Source organism: Physeter macrocephalus, chromosome 9 (assembly GCF_002837175.3).
Source record: "Physeter macrocephalus isolate SW-GA chromosome 9, ASM283717v5, whole genome shotgun sequence".
In the NCBI taxonomy this organism is placed as follows: Eukaryota; Metazoa; Chordata; class Mammalia; order Artiodactyla; family Physeteridae; genus Physeter; species Physeter macrocephalus.
The window spans coordinates 107010036-107034049 of record NC_041222.1 but is presented as its reverse complement, the minus strand read 5'-3'; the positions used below and the strand labels follow the sequence as shown (position 1 = coordinate 107034049).

At 45.8% G+C, this 24014-nt stretch overlaps 1 protein-coding gene and 1 pseudogene across 3 annotated transcripts in view; one reads left to right on the top strand and one right to left on the bottom strand.

The window, feature by feature from the left end:
• Positions 1 to 24014, top strand: part of PALLD (palladin, cytoskeletal associated protein) — a 388874-nt gene that overhangs the window by 186092 nt on the left and 178768 nt on the right. The gene's annotated exons all lie outside the window — the stretch shown is intronic.
• Positions 22562 to 22955, bottom strand: LOC102978106 (60S ribosomal protein L31-like; annotated as a pseudogene).

Below are 24014 nucleotides of genomic sequence, written 5' to 3'. Positions count from 1 at the left end.
TCTCTGGGAGGGTGGGGCGTTGTCTGTAAAAGGCAGACAGAATACTTGGATGGTGTTTAAGAGGCTGCGGAGCTTACACACAGGTTTGAAGAGTGACATCATGATCTGTTTCTTGGTCAGGTTTTCAGTATAAAGTAAAATACAGGGAAAATGGATTTCAGTGTTTAAATTCCCTTCATGTGGAAATTTAGGGAAACCTGGTAGCTTAGAAATAACATTGCTAGTAGCAGGTTTTCCTGCTGCTTTCTTTTTTTCAAATCTTTATGTGTTTAAATAGATCCTTAGAGCATCACGTCATGATTTTCATATTGTATAATTACCTGCCAGTTACTAGGTAGGAAATAATATGTGATTGACACTTTCAAAATATATATCAATTTTAAAATTTTCGTATGAATTGCAATCCTTTTTTGGATTTTGTTTTAATTACACAGTAAGCGCGTGCTCGAGGTGACAGTTCAAACAAGACAGAAGTACTTGCGGTAACCAGCGTCACGGTTTGGTACGAGGTCTTCCACTCTTTCTCTGTTATCACGGTCTTTTCCGAAAAAGTTTGCTCATTGTTTTAGGAGTTGTATCCACTGGTAGGAACGCCATCGAATGACATCTGCAAATCATGTAGAATGACATCCAAGGAATTGATGATTAATGTCCCTGCCAGGTAAAATTCCTATTCACGTCTACTTCCCTTCCTACATTGGGAAAGAATGAAATTTTGAGGCTCATGGTTGACAGTGGGGAGACTGGTGCACTTGAATCTTTTTTCATCGGCCCATGATTTTACTACTTTTCATAAAAAAAGGAGAGGCTTATATTTGGGGGAGTTTTATGGCATTTCATTCATCTGAATCATTTGTAAGCAAATAGGAAACAATTAGGAGGGGACAAATAATAGGAATTTAAATATTTCCTCTTAATAAATGAACCTGAAAAGGGTGTTTGATTTGTCAGCTTCCTGAAAAATTACCACTGTCAGAAGGAAAATCTCTTTGCATTTTTTTCTCTCAAATAACTCACTATTTATTATGGAAAGGGAAAAAAATCAGACTGAAACAAAACGGTAGAAAGGTCCTGAATTCCCTTCTGCAGCAAAGGTCTTCCAACAGAAATCCTCACCAGGTGGCTTGCCGCCCCTCCGGCCCCCAGCTGCATCTGTGCTTCCGGCCCATGGTCGTGGGATCCATGTCCACTCCCATTCCTGCATCTCTCAGTGTCTTTGGCTCAGACACCACCCCTCAGGTGTGAGCTAGACACGATTGGATGTGGGCCGCTCAGTGAGTTCCAGGCGCCAGACACAACGCGCTGTGGGCCAGAGGAGCACTTAGACTCCACCCAGGAAGGAGTTCACCTGCGAGAGTTGTTTGTGTGACTTGGCGTCGGACACGCAGCACCGTCCACCACAGCGCAAAGAAAGGAGGCCACGTGCTGCTGAAACCATAGTTCTTGTCAGAGAAAAAGAGGAAGGAAGGAACATACGCCTAGCTTTTGTGAGCTATTTTTTATATTATTGTCCTTGTTCAGGGCACACCAACTAAGTCTGTTGCTGCCCCCTCTCTACAAATGATGCTCGAAGATCCAAAAGAAATACACAACTCTGTTTGTTAATAGGAAATAAAGTCCCAAGAATCTTTTGTTCTTGCCAAAACATAGTCCCTGGAGGACATGGGTATGCAGGGTCTCCAGGATTAAACCCTGGAGGGAAACTTTGGAGCCAGATTGCGCAGGTGCTTTACAGGTCCTGTTCTCCCACTAAGCTCATCTCTTCAGTTAGGCCAAGCGGTACGGAAAGACCCATATGCTGTATTCAAACCCCATTTCTTTCTTCTTTGATATTCGTCCTCCGTCTTGTGGAAGAAGCAAGATGAGGCATCCAAGAGGGTCTGGCTAGAGGGGAGGCCGTGGGTAAGTCCCTGCACTGGACACAGGACAGCTCAGCGGCTGAAACGGTGCCAGACACCTGCCCCAGCCCTCAAAGCCCAGGCCCTTGGATGGGAGAACGATCCTGAAGCGCTCACGACATGGTCACCGGCTCCATCAACGGCCAAACAAGGTGTGGGTGCACCTCCCTTTGCTCCTGTTCTCCCTGCTCTCTCCTCCCTCGGCCGCTAAAGAAGACATGGTGTCAGGAGTTCCCACCTGGAAATGGTGAAACGACTTCAGGCTGAATCAGGCTTCTCAGAGCGGCCACGTCTCAGACCTTTGCGTCTCTCTTCCTCCTTTCTCTTGCTCCCACCCTGAGAGAGCTGGTTATTCCAGCAATGCTTGTCTCAGGGACAGGGGCAGGTCCTATAAACTCACTGCTACTTAGGTATCGGGTTTTACGTGTCACCTCGTGCAGTTCTGCCCTGACATCTGCATGATGATGAGCCGTCATGAGCCCTGTGAGAGACCAGAGGAGGAGGAGAAGGGGAGGATGCTGGAGAGACAGGAGAGGAGGGGGCAGCCCGGACCGCTCTCCCATCAGGGGCTCAGCTGAGCCAGGCTTGCTGTCTCTGGGAGCTCCCTGTGGTCCCGTGCGCGCTCCTAGACACTCAGAGGGGCACAGGGGTTCCCCTGCCTGGAGTGTTCGCTCCCCGGCATGTCCTGCCCGCTGCTGAGGGCGGCTGCTCCTGGGCTTCCCAGTTGCCACGTCCCCCGGGGCCCCCAGTCCAGAGCGGCCCCCGGCCGTGCCCAGCAAACCACACCCTCTGCTCTCTGCACGGCACGGAATTATTTCTGATAGTTGCTTATTTACTTGCATGTTGCTCTGGGCGTTGCTTTCCCCCACTGTTACAGCGAAAGACCTTGACTTTCTCTTCACTGCTCGTTCGCCAGGTCCTGCGGCCTGACAAACAGTGAACGCTCAGAAAGATTTGAGTGAATGAAGCAAGAACAGACCCATAAAGAGGAAGAGAAAGGTCTCCCACGTTGAGAGCGACCCCATTCACTGTGCTTAACTTTGACCCCCGTGTACTGTGAGATCGCTGCTTTCCAACCCCACCAAACCCAGAGGTTTCCCACTTGACAGTACTTCCCAGCTGCCACCCTTATCCTGTAAGCTGAATGAGTAGGAAGGGTTAAATAAGAATCCCATTGGCTAGAATTACGTTAGAAAAGGGTGTCCAGGGTACTTAATTTGGGAGGCTTTTCAATTCCTTTCTCATTTCTTCCGTGTTCTCCTTTTATGAAAGTCTGACTTTAAAACGTTCTAGAAAAATATGAGACGTTTGGAAAAAGGAGGGACCCGTCACTCTCCTGTCCACTCCCCACTGGCTGGAGGACAAGCAAACTGCTGTTCAAGGTATGTGAACTTGACATGTCAGCACCCCATCCGATGCAGACGCTGGATGACGGGCCGAGGGCTTCCGGGCAGCTCCTCCCGTCCTGTTTATGTTGGACGCGGCCCAAGCCCGGGTGCGGCGCGGTCAGTGTAACTGGGAGTGTTGGACGTTTTCCGTCTTTTAACCTCTGCTGGTTGGGGTTCAAGGTCTCACTCTGTGACTGTTTGACATTCGAATACCGATGGTCTCTTAGGTTCTGTCCTAGGTAAAGGCTTACCTGCTAGGTCTAAACGGACACACAAAACAAAGAGACGATAAGCAAAACAATTGAGGTCACAATAAGAGCCAAAGGTCAAAGACATGACCTCTCCCAGCAGTTGTGAAGAGGTCCTTCTTTTAAAATTAAAAAAAAAAATTATTTATTCATTTGGCTGCGCCGGGTCTTAGTTGCAGCTCGCGGGATCTGTAGTTGCAGCATGCGGGGTCTTTTAGTTGTGGCATGCGGGATCTAGTCCCCGGACCAGGGATAGAATCCGGGCCCACTGCGTTGGGAGCATGGAGTCTTAGCCACTGGACCACCAGGGAAGTCCCAAGAGGTCCTAAAATGTACAGAAATGTCCTGAAGATCTAGGTCACATGTCATTCCCTGACTCCTGATGAGTGTCTGCGGTGTTGGGTGATGCTGGCACCCAAGGCACAAAGAGGAAGAAGACAACGGTGTTACCTTTGAGTGATTTATGACCGAGTGCTGCTCAGATCACACTGGCAGGAACGCACACAATTCTACACATTTGTCGGCGTCACGCGGACGTGTAGAATGACCCGTCTCTAGGTTAGATTCCGTGCGATCCAAATGCCTTCTCTTCCCAGTTTGATGTTTGGAAGATAAGCCGCTCTGCTTCTGATTCCGAAAACCTCATAGGCACCAGCTTCCATTTCTGGTTGAATGATTTTCATTGTCTGCTGAGTCTAGTCAAATAACGAAGCAATTTAGTGACAGTGGAAGCACAAAGTATAGAACCAGAAGGGTTTTCAAAGTAATATTAGGACAAAAAAATAGGGCAGAAAGAAGTTTCTTCAATTTGTTATTATACAGCCACAGGCACACACTCATGCATGTGTTTATGGGAGCGTGGTCCTAATTCTGAAGCACCTGGCCGTGCGGATGTGGACTCTTCACGATACAATATGATGATGGCTTTGCAGGAACAGTGCTGATGTTGAATCACTTTGAGGCAGCCCCTCCCAGGAATGCAAAGTCCAATCAAGGAACTTCCTGAAGCGTGAAGCTTTTCACGAAGGAATAACATTCTCGATGTATCCTTCCTCATGGTTTTTTCACGTCAATATTGGCTCTGACACAGAGTCACATTCTTGGATGTTAGGATATGAGTGCTCTGCTGTGCTAGTCTCTCGGTGAGTGTAAAGTTTTAATTACATTTCCTGAAGAAGCTTGAGTCCTTCTTTTTAAGGCCGGTAGCCTTATTTGGTGTCTAAAATACAGTTGAAAATACTTACAGATAATCTACATATTTTTGAAGTAGCTCTCAGCCATCCAGAGGAAATGCCAGATATTCATCTCAAATATTGGGTGCTTTCCGTGAAAAAGTAAATGATGATGCAATCTCTCTTCAGTGTGTCCATCTCATCTGGCCTAAGCGGATATGAGGGCCCCTTTGGTGATTACAGAGTAAGTTGGAAAATGTCGTCCCTGCTGGGTAAAGACCTTTTATTTTTTAAAGGGGGAGCCACGTATGAACTACATGCCCAGAGATCATGCTATAAATCTGTCCAAATATTAACAACAGCGTGTTAAGCAAAAAATACTAGAAGCAAAATGATATATGGAGCTGAAGACTAATTTTATGAAAAAAATAAACTATTTCAACCAACTAAAATGTGTATTATGTGGGAATTCCCTGGTGGTCCAGTGGTTAGAACACTCGGTGCTTTCACTGCCGTGGGCCCGGGTTCAATCCCTGGTCGGGACACTAAGATCCCACAAGCCACGCGGCCAAAAAAAGTAAAATAAAATGTATGTTATGTGTTAGAAGGACATACACCAAATGTTACAGCTCTCTGCGTGGTGTGCTATTGAGCAGACTATGTTTTCTTGTTGACCTGATTTTCCAAGTGAATTTTCAATAGTAAGGGTTCTTACTTTTATGGCTGCAAAGTGGTATTTTAGAAGAAATAAGCCCTTGGCACCCTGTCTCTCCCATCCATCCTTCTCCGTTCAGCCTCAGTCCAGTGACCACCATACTGAGCACCGCTGGATGCAGAGGGTTCTGGCCCTGTGAGCTCTTGTCCCCTCCCCCCCGCCCGGAGCCCCCCTCCCCCCCGCCCGGAGCCCCCCTCTCCTCCTAGATGTCAGGGGCTTTGGGATTCCATCTGGGCTTTGACAACCCATCCTAGAAGACCCTCCCCAGAAAACGCCCCACATTCCAGAGTGACGCTGCTCGTTGTACACGGTCTCCGCTCCCCCAAACCCAGCCCCTTTCTCCTGTTGCACACCTTAGGTGTTGGGATAAAAGTAACAGGAGTAATAAAAATTAATAAAAAAAAAAGTCGGGCCTCCCTGGTGGCGCAGCGGTTGAGAGTCCGCCTGCCGACGCAGGGGACACGGGTTCGCGCCCCGGTCCGGGAGGATCCCACGTGCCGCGGAGCGGCTGGGCCCGTGAGCCGTGGCCGCTGAGCAAAAAAAAAAAAAAAAAAGTAACAGGAGTAAGGTAACTTTTCATTTTAAGGCCAAAAATAAGCCAAATAGTTTAAAGACCAATGTTTAGCAGATAATCCATACAAGGCCTTGCACAGAAAGTAGGATGAGACTTTCCCCTCAGAAGCATCAGTGAGGGAGAAAAGATACGAGAAGGAAAATTGAGGTTCCAAGTCAAATGACAATATTATCAGTAAAATACCTGCCGAAAGCGGGAGCGGAGTTGTGGTTAGTGGGAGATGAAGAGAGAAAAAGGCTGAAGACAGCAATGAGAAAAAATAAGGAATTCCAGGACCGGTGCTGTGTATTTTGTAGAAATGGTGAGAACCCGTTGGAAGTTAGAGGCTGATCACGTTGGATTCAGTGACTGTGGTCTCAGGACTTGGTTTCAGCCATCATCAGCCCTCTGAAGGTAGAAGCAGTAGCACAGCATCCCCACACGCCAGCACCACCAGCTGTGTCCTTGTGGGGTCAGAAAGGGAAGCAGCTTAAGCCGGATCAGGGCGTAAGGGGAAAAGAGATCGAACTCAAGGAAATGGAAGTTACACCAAGAATGAAAACGACTCGGAGGGTGAGATGGGAAAACAGGAAAAGGGAACAGAAGTCGTGACCACAGAGAAGACTATGAACATTCAAACCCTTAAGAAAGAAGGAACTTCCGCGCAGTAGAGGAATTCCAGTGGTGTCTGAGTGGCCAGTGGTAGTGGAGGTCAAGGTCACAGGAGTAGAGGAAGCGGTCAGGGAGCCATGAAGTGGACACTTTAGAGGGAGCATTTACGTGGACGATGGCCGAAGGGGGTGGCAGGAAACCACATGCTACGAAGTAGCGAAGCCATCAGCAAAGTGAGGACGTGGCCAGGGTCGTTGGTGACAAGCAGGGGAGAGGGAGTGTGACGCGGGAGCACGGAGACGGAAGGAGAGGCAGCTGCCCGGGGTGGTGGCGGAGCTGTGCTGAGAGTGCACTGGGGGTCCAGGAGCCTGCCGGCCTCTCCTTGCTCAGAGGAGATCACGGTGAGGTTAGTAACGTCCTCCAGGACATCCAGCTTCCAGTCAGCACAGAGGCATTTCCGATGACACTGAGGAGGTGGGGTGTTGGGTAGAAACAGAGAATCCCACAGATAATCCCATGCAAGAGGGGTCTGGGGGCAAGAGGAGAGGGAAGGCCGCGAGGAGAGGGGAGGGCCGGGTTTGCATCAGAGGAGGTAGGCGGGAGGGCAAGGATGTCACAGCGCCCTTGGCATCACCTGCTGGCGTTTCACAAGGAGCAACACAGGGCCTTTGTAGTTAGAAGTGGGAGGAGCCATTTCTGGTATAGTTTGTACTTCTTTGTTTGTCCCTGCTTACTTCGTTTCCACTGTAGCACTGTGATCTCTTCTGTAGTTACTAACCTCTTCTGTCCAAGGAGGACCTTGAGCTGGGTTTTTACTGAACAAGCCTCTTTCCTAGATTTTGATATTTGAAAACAATCGTTTAAGAACAATTGAGCTAAGGCTCATGAGTCTGTAATCCAAATATACTGGGTTTTAGTTTGTGTCTACAACTTCCACTACGAGAGAATTTATTTCTGTCTGTTGCATGCTGAAGTCCACATTAGCTATCCACATTAGCTTGCCCATTTTTTTTTTTTTTTAACCATTGATTTCTTTTTCTCTGTGAATGTGTAAGTCCTTCATTCAAATGAAGCCATCACCTAATGGTGAAAACATTAGTCACAGGGAGCTTTATCTGAGTTGGTTCCTCTTACATGTGTAAAAGCAGACTGTTCATTTTCTCAACAAACCTAAGAATGACTGTTTCCTTACATGACTAAAGTTATGATTACACAAACCTGTGGACAGCCCTGGAATCAATGTTGGTTTTTGAAAACCTTTTCCATATGTGGCAGGGAATTAGATATTCTTTCATTTGGTTTTAAGAATAAGGTACATATTAAACGAATTGGATAAAATAGATTTCCATGAAACATGTTGGCTGGATAATCACGCATAAATTGAGACACAGTTTTGCTCCATTACTCAAAAGGAAGTAGATGTTCTTTCATTTGGTTTTAAGAATAAGGTACATATTAAACAAATTGGATAAACTATGTAGATTTTCATGAAACACATTGGGTGGATAATAACGCATAAATTGACACACAAATTTGCTCCGTTATTCAAAAGGAAACTATAAATTAATTGCAATTAATCCAACTTTGCTGTACGAAGTTCACGTCTTCTGACCCCTGGATGCAGAGGTTCCCACGAGGAAAGTACGGGCACCTCCTTCTGTCAAGGCTGTCGGGAGGAGACACAGTGGTTGTCAGGGTTTTTCCTGAAGTTCCGGGGAAATGCCTTAGTAAATAAGAACCTTTAGTTAGGGTCGGTGTCTCCGTTCGCACTGTTTGCTAGAGCTCACGTCTCTGCCCCGGCTCAACTCAGAATCCCTGGAGCGTGCTTGCTCTGTGCCCGGCTCCGTTTCACAGTGTCCTGCGGATCTGGTTTTTTACGTCCACGGAGCGGCGGGTGTATCCTCTGTAGGCGGCCTTTGCGGGACCCCAGCTGTGAGCGTCCTGACAGAAAGCTAGTAAAACCGTGAAATCACTAACATCCTATCCAAATATTTTTACTTCACTATGCATGTCAGGAACCCCAAGGAGTAGGTCCAGCTCTCTGGTCTTCTTTTTCTTCTCAGAGGAGTTTATACATCGGTCAAATATGGGTAATTATATGGCTCGGCTATCGTTTCAAACTTTCTGCTTTTCTAGTAATTGCCATTAAATGTGAAGGTTTTGAAAGATTTCTGGAAAGACCACAAATATTTTCTCGTCCTTGTTTGTTTCTTTGTTGGAAAGTAGTTCCCGTGCCATCTGGTTTCAGGGATGTATCATTACATGTAGTACTGTTTGTAGGGAAAATAAAAGCTATGAAATATGGCCTGAGCACAGTGCAGTGCAAAGTAAAAATGTCTTCTGTAGTTTCTAAAATGGAGTTTGTAGCTTGGACTTGCAAGTAGTTTTGGTCATGGGGGTGAAGTCTCGCTCTGGGTGATTGTGTTTCCTGTCTGGTATCCGCCTCTCCTTCGTAGCAGTTGTTTTCTTCAAAGGGCGTCCTCTAAATCAGATGTGAAATGTTCACATTTATTTTTATTCTGTCACAAAGCATTCTCACAGAGGAGAGGGTTTCACGATGGGACCTTCTAGAATAACAGCAGGAGTTTCACTTCATGTGTGTTCTAATTATTCTATCTTAAAATAGCAGAATTATGTTTGGTCTCGTCATCACTATAACAGTCTGATGCTAAACAGCTGCCTTAGTGGAGAGAAAGATAATAAAGAATTTTTAATTTTTACCAAAACATAGCAGAGGGAGGCTTCTAAAAGCAGTTAGATGGCCCCTGAGTGTCCATTATTTGAGAAGTTGATTTCTGCTGAGGACCTCTGTTCCCGTGTTCACCGTGGTGTCACCTACAGGGAAACGCGCATGTCGTTGTTTTGCACGTAACAGATGGCCAAAGGCTGCTCGTATGCAGCAGAGTTCTGTTTTGTACTCTTGGTGCCAGCCGGAAGCAATCTCAGTAAACTCCTACAGCTGGAATGGAATGAGGACGGTGCAGCTCTTCAATGCTGTCTCTGTCCTGGGTCCTTTCAGTCAGGACAAGGGGAGGCACCTTGGAAACAGATTCTAGAGCCTGGGGCCCACCTGGCCGTTCCCACCTTGGCTCTGCATCTCAGGCTGCACCTCCTCTGCTGTCTTCTCATACCTGACCATCTTGCAGAGATGGATGCGGGCAGGCGATGACGCAGACTTCCTCCGGGACCCAGCTCAGGCCCCAAACATATAGACCTGGACTGGAGTGGAATGAAGGGGGCTACGCGGGGTCCAGGCAGACAGGAGGCATCAAAGACAGCTCCCAATTGGGAGTGTTTGGGGAAGCGGTCCTGCAAGGCCGGGTCTGTGTCGGGCCTTTGGGTGGGGGGCTGGCCTGAGTTCGATGGCTGCTTGCTTAAGAGCTTGACCTCTGAAAAGTGACTAGAAGTTGCCCTGACACGGTATCTGTAAACAGATAAATTAAAGTTTTGAATTCCTCTCTTTCTCCCAAGTCCTTATCAGTCTGCAGTGTACCCTCCACGGAGTCTAGAACAAAGTCATTTAGGGTGATATGAGAAAATAACCAAGTCCCTCTAGCTGACTGCATCCCACTTGGTTATGAGCGATCTGTCATTTATTCTGGATTTATTCCCAGATCAGTGAGTCATTTTCCCCCTGGTGTCAAATTTCCTCCATGATCTATTTTCACATGAAATTTATAAACATCGACTTTTTGGGTCTTTTTTATAAAATTTTTTTTGGGCTATAATTGACATAGAACACCATATTGATTTAAGGTGTGCAGCGTGTTTCCAATGTATGTGTATATTGTGAAATGGTCACCACACTATGTCCGTTTAATACCCATCACCTCACCGAGTTACAAGCTTTTTTCCTTGTGATGAGAACATGAAAAATCTGCTCTCTTAGCAGCTTTGAAATATACAACACAGTGTTGCTATCTGTAGTCGCTATGCAGTGCATTACATCCCAGGACTTAAGTTATCTCATAACTGGAAGTTTGTACCTTTTGAGGCCCTCCACCCTTGTCACTTACCCCACCACCCCCAGATTCTGGCAAGCACCCATCTAGTCTCTGTGTATATGAGTTCAGTTTTTTGTTTTTGGGTTTTTCTTTTTAAGATTCCACATAAAAATGAGATCATACAGTATTTGTCTTTCTCGGTCTGTCAGATAGCATAATGCCGTCAAGGTCCATCCATGTTGTCGAAAATAGCAGTGTTGCCTTCCTTTTATGGCTGAATAGTATTCCTGTGTGTGTGTGGAAGGTGTGGGAGGAGGCAGAGAGAGAGAAAGGGAACATCTTTATTTCTGTATCCGTTCATCTGTCAGTGGACACTTAGGTTGCATCCATGTCTTGGCTACTAGAAATAATGCTGCAGCAAACATGGGGGTGCAGATATCTCTTCAAAATAGTGATTTCATTTCCTGAAGATAAATATCCAGAAGAATAATCACTGGACCATATGGCAGTTCTGTTTTTAAGTTTTGAGGACCCTCCATATTGTTTTCCATTGAGGCTGCACTGGTGTACATTCCCGCCAGCAGTGCACGAGGGTTCCCTTTTCTCCACATCCTCGCCCACGTTTGTTATTTGTTATCATTTTGATGATGGCCATTCTGACAGTTGTGAGGTGATACCTCATTGTGGTTTTGATTTGCATTTGTCTGATAATTAGCGATGTTGAGCATCTTTTCATGTGCCTGTCGTCCATCTGTATGTCGTCCTTGGAAAAATGTCTCTTCAGGTCTTCTGTGCCATTTTTAATCAGGTTGTTTGCTTTTTCACTGTTGAGTCGTGTGAGCTGTTTGTATATTTTGGGTATTAACCCTTTATTGGTCATATCATCTGCAAACATTTTCTCCGATTTGGTGGGTTACCTTTTCATTTTGTTGATGGTTTCCTGTGGTGTGAGCATGTCTTGTGCTAGGAAGCAGTCTGCTCATTTATGGTTCATGTTGACATTAGCGTGCTCTCAGAACACTGTCTAAAGGTGCAGCAGGATTATCGAGGAATTTACAGGAATGAAAAACCCCTCTACACAGTCATACCCAAGAGTCTCCACCGTGCACCGGACGGTCCACACCTGACAAAGGCAGGTGATGGGGTGGATATTTATTCCGATAAGAGCAGATACTGTCATCCTGCATGTAGACTTAGTACACGTCTTGGGCGTTTTTCCTCCAGAAAGTCTTAATTGCAGCTACTTATGTAACCTGGGCATGTTGCATTGATGGGACATTTCAAAATAAGGAATTGCTTAAGTCACAAAGAAACTATTTCAGAGATTTTGTGCACGTATAAGTGACCCAATATGAATTATTGATGCATTTGGAAGATAACCCTCTGGCTCACTCACTCTGTTTTCCTGCCTCGGTCGTGGGTTTGTTTTTATGATGAACTGTCTGTATCCTTGTCAGGTCTCATTGGGACCATCAGGGCAGCTAGTCAGCATCTTCTTAAGCATTACTTTTTTTTTTTTTTTTAAGTCTAGTTGATTTACAATGTTGTCTTCCTTTCTGCTGTACAGCAAAGTGATTCAGTTATACACATATATATTCTTTTTTCGTATTCTTTTCATTATGATTTATCACAGGATATTGAATATAGTTCCCTGTGCTCTACAGTAGGACCTTGTTTATCCATCCTATATATAATAGTTTGCATCTGCTAATCCCAAACTCCCAATCCTTCCCTCCCTCTCTCCTTGGCAACCACAAGTCTGATCTCTATGTCTGTGAGTCTGTTTCTGTTTTGTAAATAAGTTCATGTGTGTCCTAGTTTAGATTCCACATATAAGTGGTATCATATGGTATTTGTCTTTCTCTGTCTGACTTACTTCACTCAGTATGATACTGTCTAGGTCCATCCACATAGCTGCAAATGGCATTATTCATTCTTTTTTATGGCTAATATTCCATTGTATATATATGTACCACATCTTCTTTATCCATTCCTCTGTCGATGGACACTTAGGTTGCTTCCACATCCTGGCTGTTGTGAATAGTGCTGCAGAGAACGTAGGGGTGCATTAATAAACCTTGTGTTTCTCATGTCATTGTCCTGACGTGAAAACGTCTGAAATGCAGGAGAGTCCCCGCATCCTCTCCTCCGTTCTTGACCAGCTGCTCTGTTGCTCAGGACACAGCTGTTCCCCTCAACCCCGCTTCACTGTCATCCTGGAAGTGTCTTCACCTCTTTCCTTTCCTGGTTCCCTGGCTCCTAAATGTCATGTGTCTCACTTTTTTGTTTTCCTCTCTCATTTGCCAGAAGCAAACCCTCCAGTAGCTTTCACAGAAAGTGTGAAGGACCAATGGTTTCTAAGCCCTACTTGTCTGAAAAATGTTTTTATTTTATCCTCACACTGAAATGACAGTTTGGCTTGGTTTGGAATGATAGAGTTTTCCTAAGAATTTTGAGGAAATTGCTTCGGATTCTTCTAGTTTCTAGTGCTAACGTAGAGGAGTCCAATGACCTACTTTCTGGCCCTTTGTGTGTGTGACCTATTATGTTTTTCATTCTGGAGGTATGTCGAATCTCTTCTTTATCCCCGGTGCTCTGAAATTTGCTTGGTGATATGCAGTATTTTTCAGACATCGTACAGGATATTTAGCTAGGATAGTTGCCCTTTCAATTTGAAAACTCGTGAGTATACATTATGGAAATTTTCTCGTTATTTTTTAATTTCCTTTCCACTCTCTCTGTCCTTTCTGAAACTTGTATTATCATGATATTTCCAACTCCTACATTAGAACTGAGGTTCTGATTTTCTTTTCTTGCCGGTTTTCATTGTACTTTCTGTAGATCTCTTCACCTTTGTCTTCCATGCTTCCTGCTGAATTTGTCATTTCTGCTGTCATACTTTCCTTTCCCAAGGCTTCCTTCTCGTTCTCTAAATTTCCTGTGGCATCCTGTCAGTTCACCCTGTCATGCGTGCTGTAATGACCCTTATCTCTTTGCAGCTCTTAATCACTGGAGGTTTTTGGGGGTGACTGTCATTGTTGTGACTTAGTCCCCCGCCCCATTTTCTGCATTTTCTCTATTGCCTCAAGTTCCTTTTTTTTTTTTTTTTTTTTTTTTAAATCTACTTGGGCTAAATTTCATGTCTGAGGTTTTCTTTAACGTCTCATGCTGATTGGCACCCACACGTTGACTGGAAACTCTATTGTTGCTGGGGGTTTGCCAGCTGGTAGGCATCACCTAGGACTTGGCAAGGACCCAAAGTGTCAGTATCTGCAGGTCTTTCCTCGTAGGTTGATGAGTTTCTCTAGAAGGAAAAGCGTTCCGTTTCCTTCCCTGACTGAGGGTGGACGGGGCAGGGACGTGCTTGGCAGACGGCATTTGGAAGCTGAACGGGGACAGGGCTGGCTTCCATCACTCGGAGGACGTGCCCATTTAATCCCCACACCCGTCTTCAGCCTCTCCCCTCGCCCCTTCTCTCTGCTGGGCCAGGCGTCGCTGGGTCTGACCCTCGCTGGCTCTCTGTCCCCACAGTAGAAGCCTCCTGACTCTTAAAGACGAGGAGGAGGAATGACCAAGGGGCTCCAGGGGCAGGTGGAGCTGGCCTGTCCTCCTGTACTCAGAGCCATCCGTCCCCACCTTCACAGCGGTCTAGGGGCCAGGCCTCCAGCTGCTCAAGTGAGCTTCCTCCTTGTTTGCTTCACCTCCTGTGGGCACCGGGTTTCCACTCTCTTCTCACATAAGTCAGTGACAGCTCCCTGCACTTTATATTCCAGCGAAATCACAGTTGCTCTCTCTCGCTCTCTCTCTCAGATCTAAGGAAGGAACAAAAATAAAATTGTTAGTAAAAGACAATTTACAACTTTGGGCCTTGTTTTTAAAGGGAGATTCTTTCTAGCCTCAGAAAGCAGTGTAGACAGAGACAGAATCTCCACCTCTGCCCCACGAGGTGACCTTGAACAAGCCTCTCGCTGACCCAAGTCTCAGTTCGTCCTGAGTAAAGGGAGGGATGAGTGCCTGCTTCACAGGACTGTGGTCACAGGCAGTGATGTGCTGGCACAGAGCAGTGCCACAGGGCGGGTACCCAACTGATGTTACCTGTCATTGTTCTGATTATTATTATTATTACGAGAATGTGGACAGTGCCTCTTTTGCTCCCTGACTACACATGTAGAAAGCTTCTGAAATAAGCAACTTTCACAACTTGCAAAAAAAAATAATAATAAGGGACTTTTTCCTAGGTTATGTTCCTTTTTTCTTCCTCCACCTTAAAAATGGAGTGAGAAAAAAAAATTGATGGAAAATCCCTGACAGATTGGGAGCTTTTGTTTTCATTCAAGTCACCCTAGAGTTCCTGAAAAATTACACGTATGAACGTTAGCACGCTGAATATCAGAAATGGGGAAAGTGCTGATGGAAGGCTACAAAATGTTGGTAGACAGCTTCTTCTTTTGTGCAAGCTTAAGATCTGTAGTTGTGCAGGAAACACTGCTCACAGACCAACAGAAGACGTGTCACACGCTGCTGGCTAAGGGCTGAAATTTCATACTTGCTTGTCATGCTCTCATGAAACGCTGGAGCTCTCAAAGCGTTTTGTTCTGCTGACCAACTGATATATCATTAGGGAGATGTTTCTAAATTCACCAAGGCCTGTCCACTTCTCCTCCTGTGATAAAGAACTCTGCAAAGTACAGTCAACCCAGAACTCCCATCCGTGTGTGTGGCCTGGGAGAATCCCTCTTCCACAGAGAGTTTCTGAAGAACTTCTGACATGTTTCTGTCAGTTCTCCTGAAGTCCCCTTTCCCTTTTCCTCTCCTATTATCTTGTAGGTGATTGACTTACAGTCAGTGCCAAGTAGTAAATAACTTGAAAAACAAATGTAGAGGTGATTTGAAGCAGGCTTGAGTCACTGTGTACAGAGGAGATTGAATCTGTATTGTTGGGGGTTAGTCCAGAACAACCTGAGTTGACGTGGAGGAGGCCTGTGGCCTTTTCTTGGAGAAAGGCAGTCACTTATCCACTCCTGTTCAGAAGTTCCGGGTCTGTTGGAAATGTTGTCTAAGGCCAGAGAACGTAACCAAAAATTTCAGAAAAGCATAAGGTGTTTAATAATGGTTCCAAAAGCAGACGTGAGCTCAAAGCGCAATTCTTCCCTTTTCTTACATTAAAATGATTCCATTCCTAGTCAAGCTGAGGTTATCTAAGGGCAAATCAAAGTGTTAAACCGAAGTAGAACGTGATTCATCAGAAACATTAAAATATATAGGATGTGTTTATTTTATGTAATCTGATAGTATATTCTTCACCCCGCATTGTTTTCTCCACTTAAACTACTTCACACAGAACAAGTGCTAACTAGAACATGATCATGAAGCTAGGAGCTCCATTTTCAGGGTGGAATAGCTTGGAAAACTTATGGAAGTGTTTCTCACTCTTACAAAGAGAACGTTGATATTGTGCACGTGAATCAGATAAACTGGAAACTTATGGTCAAAAGAATTTTTCAGACCTCATGTAAACGTGGATTCTTGGTATTCTTAATTCAGCTCTTAAATACAAAGTATTTTCATTCCTAATCCTGAAACTCTATAAATTTACATGATTCCTTTATGTTTTCTTTTTAAGTGGATAAGTGCTGAAAATTAGCTAGCTTTTATTAACTATTTGCCTAATTCATTTTTTTCTTTTGTTAACATCTTTATTGAGACATAATTCACACGCTGTATATACACTTTCCTCATTTAAAATGTACAATTCAGTGGTTTTTAGTGTAGTCACAGGTAGGTCCAACCATCGCCATAGTCACTTTTTAGAACGTTTTCATCATCAAAGAGAAACCCTGTACCTTTTAGAGAGTACCTTCCTTCCAGATTCCCATTTTCCATCCCAAAGCAGCCACTGATTTGCCTTCGGTCTCTATAGATTTGCCTGTTCTGGGCACTTCATATAAATGGAATCATACAATGTGTAACCTTTGGTGTCTGGTTTCTTTCACTTAGCATAGTGTTTTCAAGGTTCATCCATGTTGCAGCCTGGATTTCATTATTCAGTATTTCATTCCTTTTTATGGCTGAATAATATTTCATTGTATGAATATTCTGCATTTTGTTTATCCATTCATCTGTTGATGGACACTTGTGCATCTTCTTTGGAGAAATGTCTTTTCAAGTCCTTTGCCCATCTTTTAACTGGAGGGTTGGACTGTAAGTGTCCGTTCTGTAAGCTGGGCAGTGGGCCTTTATCAGATGTGTGATTGCAAGTGTCTTTCTCATCTTTCGGCTTGTCTTTTCACTCTCTTGATAGCATCCTTTGATACGTAGAAGTTTTCAGTTTTGATGCAGTCCAGTTTATCTATTTTTTTATTTTGTTGCTTGTGCTTTTGGTGTCATATCTAAGAAACCATTGCCAAATCCAAAATTATGAGGATTTACTACAATGTTTTTAAGGGTTTTATAATTTTAAGCTCTTATATTTAGGTCTTTGATCGATTGTGCTTTATTTTGTGTATGTGGTGTGAGGTAAGGATCAAACTTCACTCTTGTATGTGTGAATATTTAGCTGTACCAGCACCATTTGCTGAAGAGAATATTCTTTCTTCGTTGAATGATCTTGGCAGCCTTGTCAAAAATCAGTTGACCATACACATATGGGTTTGTTTTCTGGAGTCTCAGTTCTGTTCCTTTGCTATGTTCATCCTCATGCCAGTACCATACTGTTTTTTTAAGTTGAAGTGTAGCTGATTTACAATATTATATAAGTTTCACTACAACATAGTGATTCACAGTTTTAAAAGATTGTACTCCATTTATAGTTATAAAATATTGGCTGTATTTCCTGTGCTGTACAGTATACCCCTGTGGCTTGTTTTATTTTATACATAGTAGTTTGTACCTTTTAATCCCCTACCTCCTCCCTCCCCATTTCCTTTCCCCAAGATAAACACTGGTTTGTTCTCTTTGTCTGTGAGTCAGCTTCTTTTCTGTTATATTCACTAGTTTTATTTTTTAGATTCCACATATAAGCAGTATCATATATTTGTCTTTCTCTGTCTGACTTACTTCACTCAGTATGATAATCTCTGGGTCCATTCAGGTTGCTGCAAGTGGCATTATTTCATTCTTTTTTATGGCTAAGTAGTATTCTCTTGTATATATGTATCACATCTTTATCCATTCATTCATCTGTTGATGGACATTTAGGTTGCTTCCATTTCTTGGCTATTATGAATAGTGCTACTTTGAACACTGGGGTGCGTTTATCTTTCAAATTAGAATTTTTGTCTTTTCCAGATATATATATCCAGGAATGGAATTGCTGGATCATATGGTAACTCTATTTTTAGTTTTATGAGAAAGCTACATACTGTTTTCTATAGTGGCTGCATCAATTTACATTCCTGCCAGTAGTGTATGAGGGTTCCCTTTTCTCCACATTCTTGCCAACATTTATTTGTATTCTTTTTGATAATAGCCATTCTGACGGGTGTGAGGTAATATCTCATTGTGGTTTTGATTTGCATTTCCCTGATGATTAGCGATGTTGAGCATCTTTTCATGTGCCTGTTGGCCATCTGTATGTCTTCTTTGGAAAAATGTCTAGTCAGGTCTTCTGCCCATTTGATAATTGGGATTTTTTTTTTTTTTATGTTGAGTTTTATGAGCTGTTTATATATTTTGGACATTAACCCCTTATCAGTCATATCATTTCCAAATATTTTCTCCCATTCAGTAGGCTGTCTTTTCATTTTCTTTTTGTTCTTGTTGTTTAATAAATTTATTTATTTTTGGCTGCATTGGGTCTTCGTTGTAGTGAGCGGGGGCTACTCTTTGTTGCAGTACGTGGGCTTCTCACTGTGGTGGCTTCTCTTGTTGCGGAGCACGGGCTCTAGGTGCATGGGCTTCAGTAGTTGTGGCACATGGGCTCAGTAGTTGTGGCTCGCGGGCTCCAGAGTGCAGGCTCAGTAGTTGTGGTGCATGGGCTTAGTTGCTCCGTGGCATGTGGGATCTTCCCAGACTAGGGCTTGAACCCATGTCCCCTGCATTGGTAGGTGGATTCTTAACCACTGCGCCACCAGAGAAGTCCTCTTTTCATTTTCTTGATGCTTCCCTTTGCTGTACAAAAGCTTTTAAGTTTAATTAGGTCCTATTTGTTTATTTTTGCTTTAATTTCCTTTGTCTTAGGAAACAGATCCAAAAAAAGCATTGCTATGATGTATGTCAAAGTGTGTCTGCCTATGTTTTTTTCTAGGAGTTTTATGGTTTCTGGCCTTAGATTTAGGTCTTTAATCCATTTTGAGTTTATTTTTGTGTATGGTGTTAGGGAGTGTTCTAATTTCATTCTTTTACATGTAGCTGTCCAGTTTTCCCAGCACCACTTATTGAAGAGGCTGTCTTTTCTCCATTGTATATCCTTGCCTCCTTTGTCGTAGATTAATTGACCACAGGTGTGTGGGTTTATATCAGGGCTCTCTGCCCTGTTCCGCTGATCTATGTGTCTGTTCTTGTGCCAACTAATTCATTTTTTAAATTGTTGAGACGTGTTGAAAGATACGACCAGCATGATGAGTACAGTTTACTCATAATTTTAATGAACAAATATTAGTGTGCTTTAGTCATTAGCAACAAATGAAAAGTGAAATGTTTTTACCAGTCATATCACTGTCGTTAGCAAAATCTCAAATCCTGATTACCTGAGGTATCAATTTTACCCTTAAAAATCATGAGCTCTGGGAACTTTTTGGAAATTGTACCTAGGAGTTAAATTCACATCTTAATTAGGAAGCCCAACTAACTACAGCAACTCATTTATTTCTAAGAACAGTATTTAGTATTTTACAGTTCAACATTAAACAGTGGTATAAGTCCTGGGGTTTGGTTTCCTTTCGAGCTGAGAACGTTATCTGTCCTGCGGGTGGAGGGAACCACGTGGGCCTCTGCTACACAAAGCTCGTCAGTAGCTCAACAGCCCACACGGGGTGTCTAGGCCACAGTCTGGGTATGTCCTGCCTAGTTTCCATGTTAAAAGGTTTGGGGTGGGGGTGAGGCCAGGGGATGGTGCAGCCTGAGATTGTGCGGAGTTGCCAGTCTCCTTTTTTTCTCGTTGGAACGAACGTATTTCTGGTCTGAGCCTCGTTCTGCTCTGGGCAACCACTTTCTTATATTATTTCCTGTCTGTCTTCAGCTTTCATCAGCCTTTGTCACAGATAAGCTACTGCAGCGGTTTTTAAAAAGCAACCTTGAGGAACACAATATTCTTTTTTTTTTTTTTTTTTTTTTTTGCGGCACGCAGACCTCTCAATGTTGTGGCCTCTCCCGTTGCGGAGCGCAGGCTCCGGACGCGCAGGCTCAGCGGCCATGGCTCACGGGCCCAGCCGCTCCGCGGCACGTGGGATCTTCCCGGACCGGGGCATGAACCCGCGTCCCCTGCATCGGCTGGCGGACTCTCAACCACTGCGCCACCAGGGAAGCCCCACAATATTCTTAAAAAGGGAACTTTCTGGAAAACTCAGGCTACTCCTCTAAGTACCAAAATTAGAAAGAAGCGGAAAGAAGGAGAGGAGGAGGCTCGTGATGTTGGAAATGTTCTGAAACATCTGCCTCTCTATGGCGCCCTCTTCCTGGAGGTCAGGGTCAACGTCATGAATATCAGAGATGGAGCCTGTTAGCCTTTGAGGGGCTCAGGCAGTATAACATTTAGGGCTGTTTGTTTCTAAAGATGTCCTGCTCTATGCAGTCAGCATGCCACTGAGCTCAAAAGACAGGTCAAGACAGCCTCGTCCTTCCCAGTTGCCAGACCAGACTCCGCTCGAGGCCCCTTCCCAGGGCGTCGGGAGGCCTCACCACCCTCACATCCCTACTGCCACCTCCTCTCCAGGCCTGGGCGCCCCTCCATCCAGTGCATCTACTGGGTAGATGATTTATCTCTCTTGCAGACAGGGCTGTGCCTTTCTGGGGTGGGGGGAACCACTCATAGGCTAAAGCTCTTTCCCTAAGTGTTAATATTTTCCCATCCCTCCCTTCCCTCGGGTGCTGGCGTTTGGGTGCATCTAGTAGGTTGCTGTGCTGTTTACACAGGCCACAGTCCCGCGGCCAGGAACCCCCTTTCCTTTGAGGCTGGAGCCGTAGGTTTTAGCTCTGGGTCTGTGTCCCCGATGGGGGCTGGAAGTGTCTCTTCTGGAAAAGTGTGGGTTCACTGCATCGTTTTTGTCTGACTTTCTCTTTCCCTGTTCCTGTACCTCCCATGTTTGCAAATTATTTTTATTGCCCCCGTGTGAAAAGTGGAGTGACCCCTACGGATAGCTGGGCATTTGACCAACTTGCACAGATTGATACAAACCTTACCATGGGGAGAGGCAGACGAAGGCCCAGGAGCCGTCCAGTGGTGCCATATGGGGAGCTCCAGTGGTCCTCCGCCTCCAAGCACGGGTTAGTGGGGCTCAGCTGATTGCCTCGGTTTTGCTTTTATTTCTCCTTTCTCAAAAAATGGCATCAAGGACTTCCCTGGTGGCCCAGTGGATAAGACTCCACGCTCCCAATGCAGGGGGTCCAGGTTTGATCCCTGGTCGGGGAACTGGATCCCACGTGCCGCAGCTAAGTCCGCATGCCGCAACTAAGAAGTCTGCATGCCATAACTAAAGATCCCACACGCTGCAACTGAGATCCCACGTGCCACAACTAAGACCTGGCACAGCCTAAATAAATAAATATAAATAAATAAATAAATATTTAAATGGCATCATTTTGTGAGTTTAAAATGTTTGCCTTAATAATTAATGTGCCTTAGTTTTGCTATATACACATACTGAGGCGCACACACACACACACACACACACACGACATCCATGTGCTAGCGGCCGGGCCTGTTTCAGGAGCTCAGGGATGTGAGTGTGTGTCTGGAGTTCCCATGGTTGTGAGGCAGCTGCAGCCCCAAATACCCTGTCCTTGCACCAGTGTCCAGAGCAGGAGGGACGGGGCAGAGGCCATATGTCTTGTGAGGCTCTGTTTATTTTTATAGAGGCGCACACACACACACACACACACACACACGACATCCATGTGCTAGCGGCCGGGCCTGTTTCAGGAGCTCAGGGATGTGAGTGTGTGTCTGGAGTTCCCATGGTTGTGAGGCAGCTGCAGCCCCAAATACCCTGTCCTTGCACCAGTGTCCAGAGCAGGAGGGACGGGGCAGAGGCCATATGTCTTGTGAGGCTCTGTTTATTTTTATTCTGGAGAAATTCCTTTCCAGCAGAGTTTCCCCTAAGTGTCATTGACCACAACTGTGTCTTGGGTCCATTTTTCTCTCCCAGAAAGGGTGGGAAAGTGAGGACCGGCAGCGGGGCGTGGAGTCACCCCAACTCCTGAGACGACTCACAGCTCAGAGGGCCCAGTGTTCAGAGACTCTCCATCTGTTATCTGAGAAAACGGAATTCGACATGGGTGTTGTTATGGAGCTCACACAAGTGGATCCCCGTCTGCCCCAGCAGGTTTAAAAACATTCCCAGAGAGGCCCTCAAGTTCTTGCCTCCAACTACCAGTGACCCCAGGGACCAAAACGTGCTGCCAGTCGTGGTGAAGAGACGGAGAAAAGCAGATGGTTAGAGGCAGCTGCAGAGGGCCAGGGGGATGTTAGCGACGTGAGCCGTGACCTGTTCAAAGCCTTGTCTGACGGATGAAGAGGGTTTGCACGGGGGGTTCTCCTGAAACCTCGTTCTTTCCCAAGCAGCCTCCGGAGCCCTTTGGAGCCCAAGGAGGCATGCAGGTGGATGCCCGTGTTTGCCCTGTTTGCTGCCTGAGGTTCCAGGCAGAGTAAGATGCCAGTCTGTGTCCCCTTCTCCTTCAAACACCCAGATCTTACTTGCCCTCCAAAATGAGTGGGGCGGACACGCGGGCTGTGCTCAGCATTAGTCTTCAAGGTGGTGGAGTGAACCAGATGCTCACAGCTGAGAGAACTGTGAGCTGGGTTGGTGTCAGACATGTTTGGAGCCTGCCTTGTGGTGCTGGTGGCAGTTCTGTGGCTTGACCGGGCCCTCAGCCGTTAGTTCTCACCCACACTGACTGCGTGTAGACCTTTGAGAGCGGTGACAGGTACGTAGGTAACCAACGTACAGAGCTGGTTTGGTACATCTTCACCCTCATTACGTTTTCTGGACGACTGCACTTGGATGCAGTACGGGACATTGCTTATTCCTGTGGCCCAGCAGCTTTGTCGAGCCTGGGGTCAGTGCATACGTCTGGTGGAGTTCCAGTTCCCTTCATGGCAAATTTCCGGATTTCTCTGAGTGCCCGAGGGGGAGGCCTCTTGAAACCCACTCACGGAGGCGCTTGCAAATGTTGATGGTGTATTCTCTGGTCACCGCCGTGTTGATGGCGGCCCGGACCCTCTTCTCACCGCCCTTCTTCGCGGGAGCCATCCTGCTGGGCTGGGGGTTGGAAAGGAGCTTTTTTTTTTTTTTTTTTTTAAAGTAAAATTGTATGTGAGTATTGATATTTTTGAGTACCAGATGAAGAAGACATCTGTAGGGTGAGAAACTAAAGAAAACGCACTTGGCGACATTCAGGCCCATTAGGAGCAAGTCAGCTCTGTTGGTCACGAGGAGTTTGGAAAAGCTTCTCTCTACGTGCAGCGTGTTCACCGTCACACAAGTGGCAGATGGCAAGGTTTTATTCTAGGAGAAATTCCTTCACTGATAAGGTGCTTGGTGGTAAGATGAAAGCTCTCTGTTTTGTTTTCCCCGACCTCTCCTCTGCACTCCCTGGTGAGGTTGGTGAGGTTCTGGTTCTTTCCACGAAGGTGGGCAGCCTCACTAATCCCTCCATGTTTCCCTCAATTCACTAAGAGCCTCTTGGGGGCGACTCTCTGCTCCCCGAGTCCCCGGCAGCCCCGAGAGTCCTGAAACCCACCAGGACCAAGAGGCCGAAAGAAGGGATCGCTCAGCCCTAGCTCCTCCAAAGGAACAATCCGGCCGTTGGGAGGTTAATGTCTTGCTTCAAAGACCAAGACGGACGCGACTTTTTGGGCCTCGGCTGGGGTTCAGGCCAACGTGGCCACGGGCTGTGTGTGTCCCTGGCCCCGAGCCTGCTCCCCAAGGCAGCATCTGTGAACTCCGGGCACGGAAGGCATCGGACCCCTCGCCCTCATTTCTAACCCACGTTACCTTTGTCCTAGTTCTCAACTTCCAAGGCCATTTCATTCTGTATTTTTCATTGGTTTTGTGGTCAGAAACCGATCGGAGAAAGGGGAGCTTAAAACTGGTTGGGAGTCAGGATTTGGAATCAGTGGTGCTGCAGGAGTTGTTTTCTGTAACTAAGAGCTCACTCTCAGAAGACACACACTTAGGATAACGACGTGACCGTGGGGTGGGAGGTGGCCCCTCGGCATGGCAGGGGCCGCTCACGGGAGGCCGGAATGGGAGGCGTCCCGGACAGCCCTCAGCCGTCCCGGACGGACAGCCCTCAGCCATCCCGGACAGCCCTCAGCCGTCCCGGAC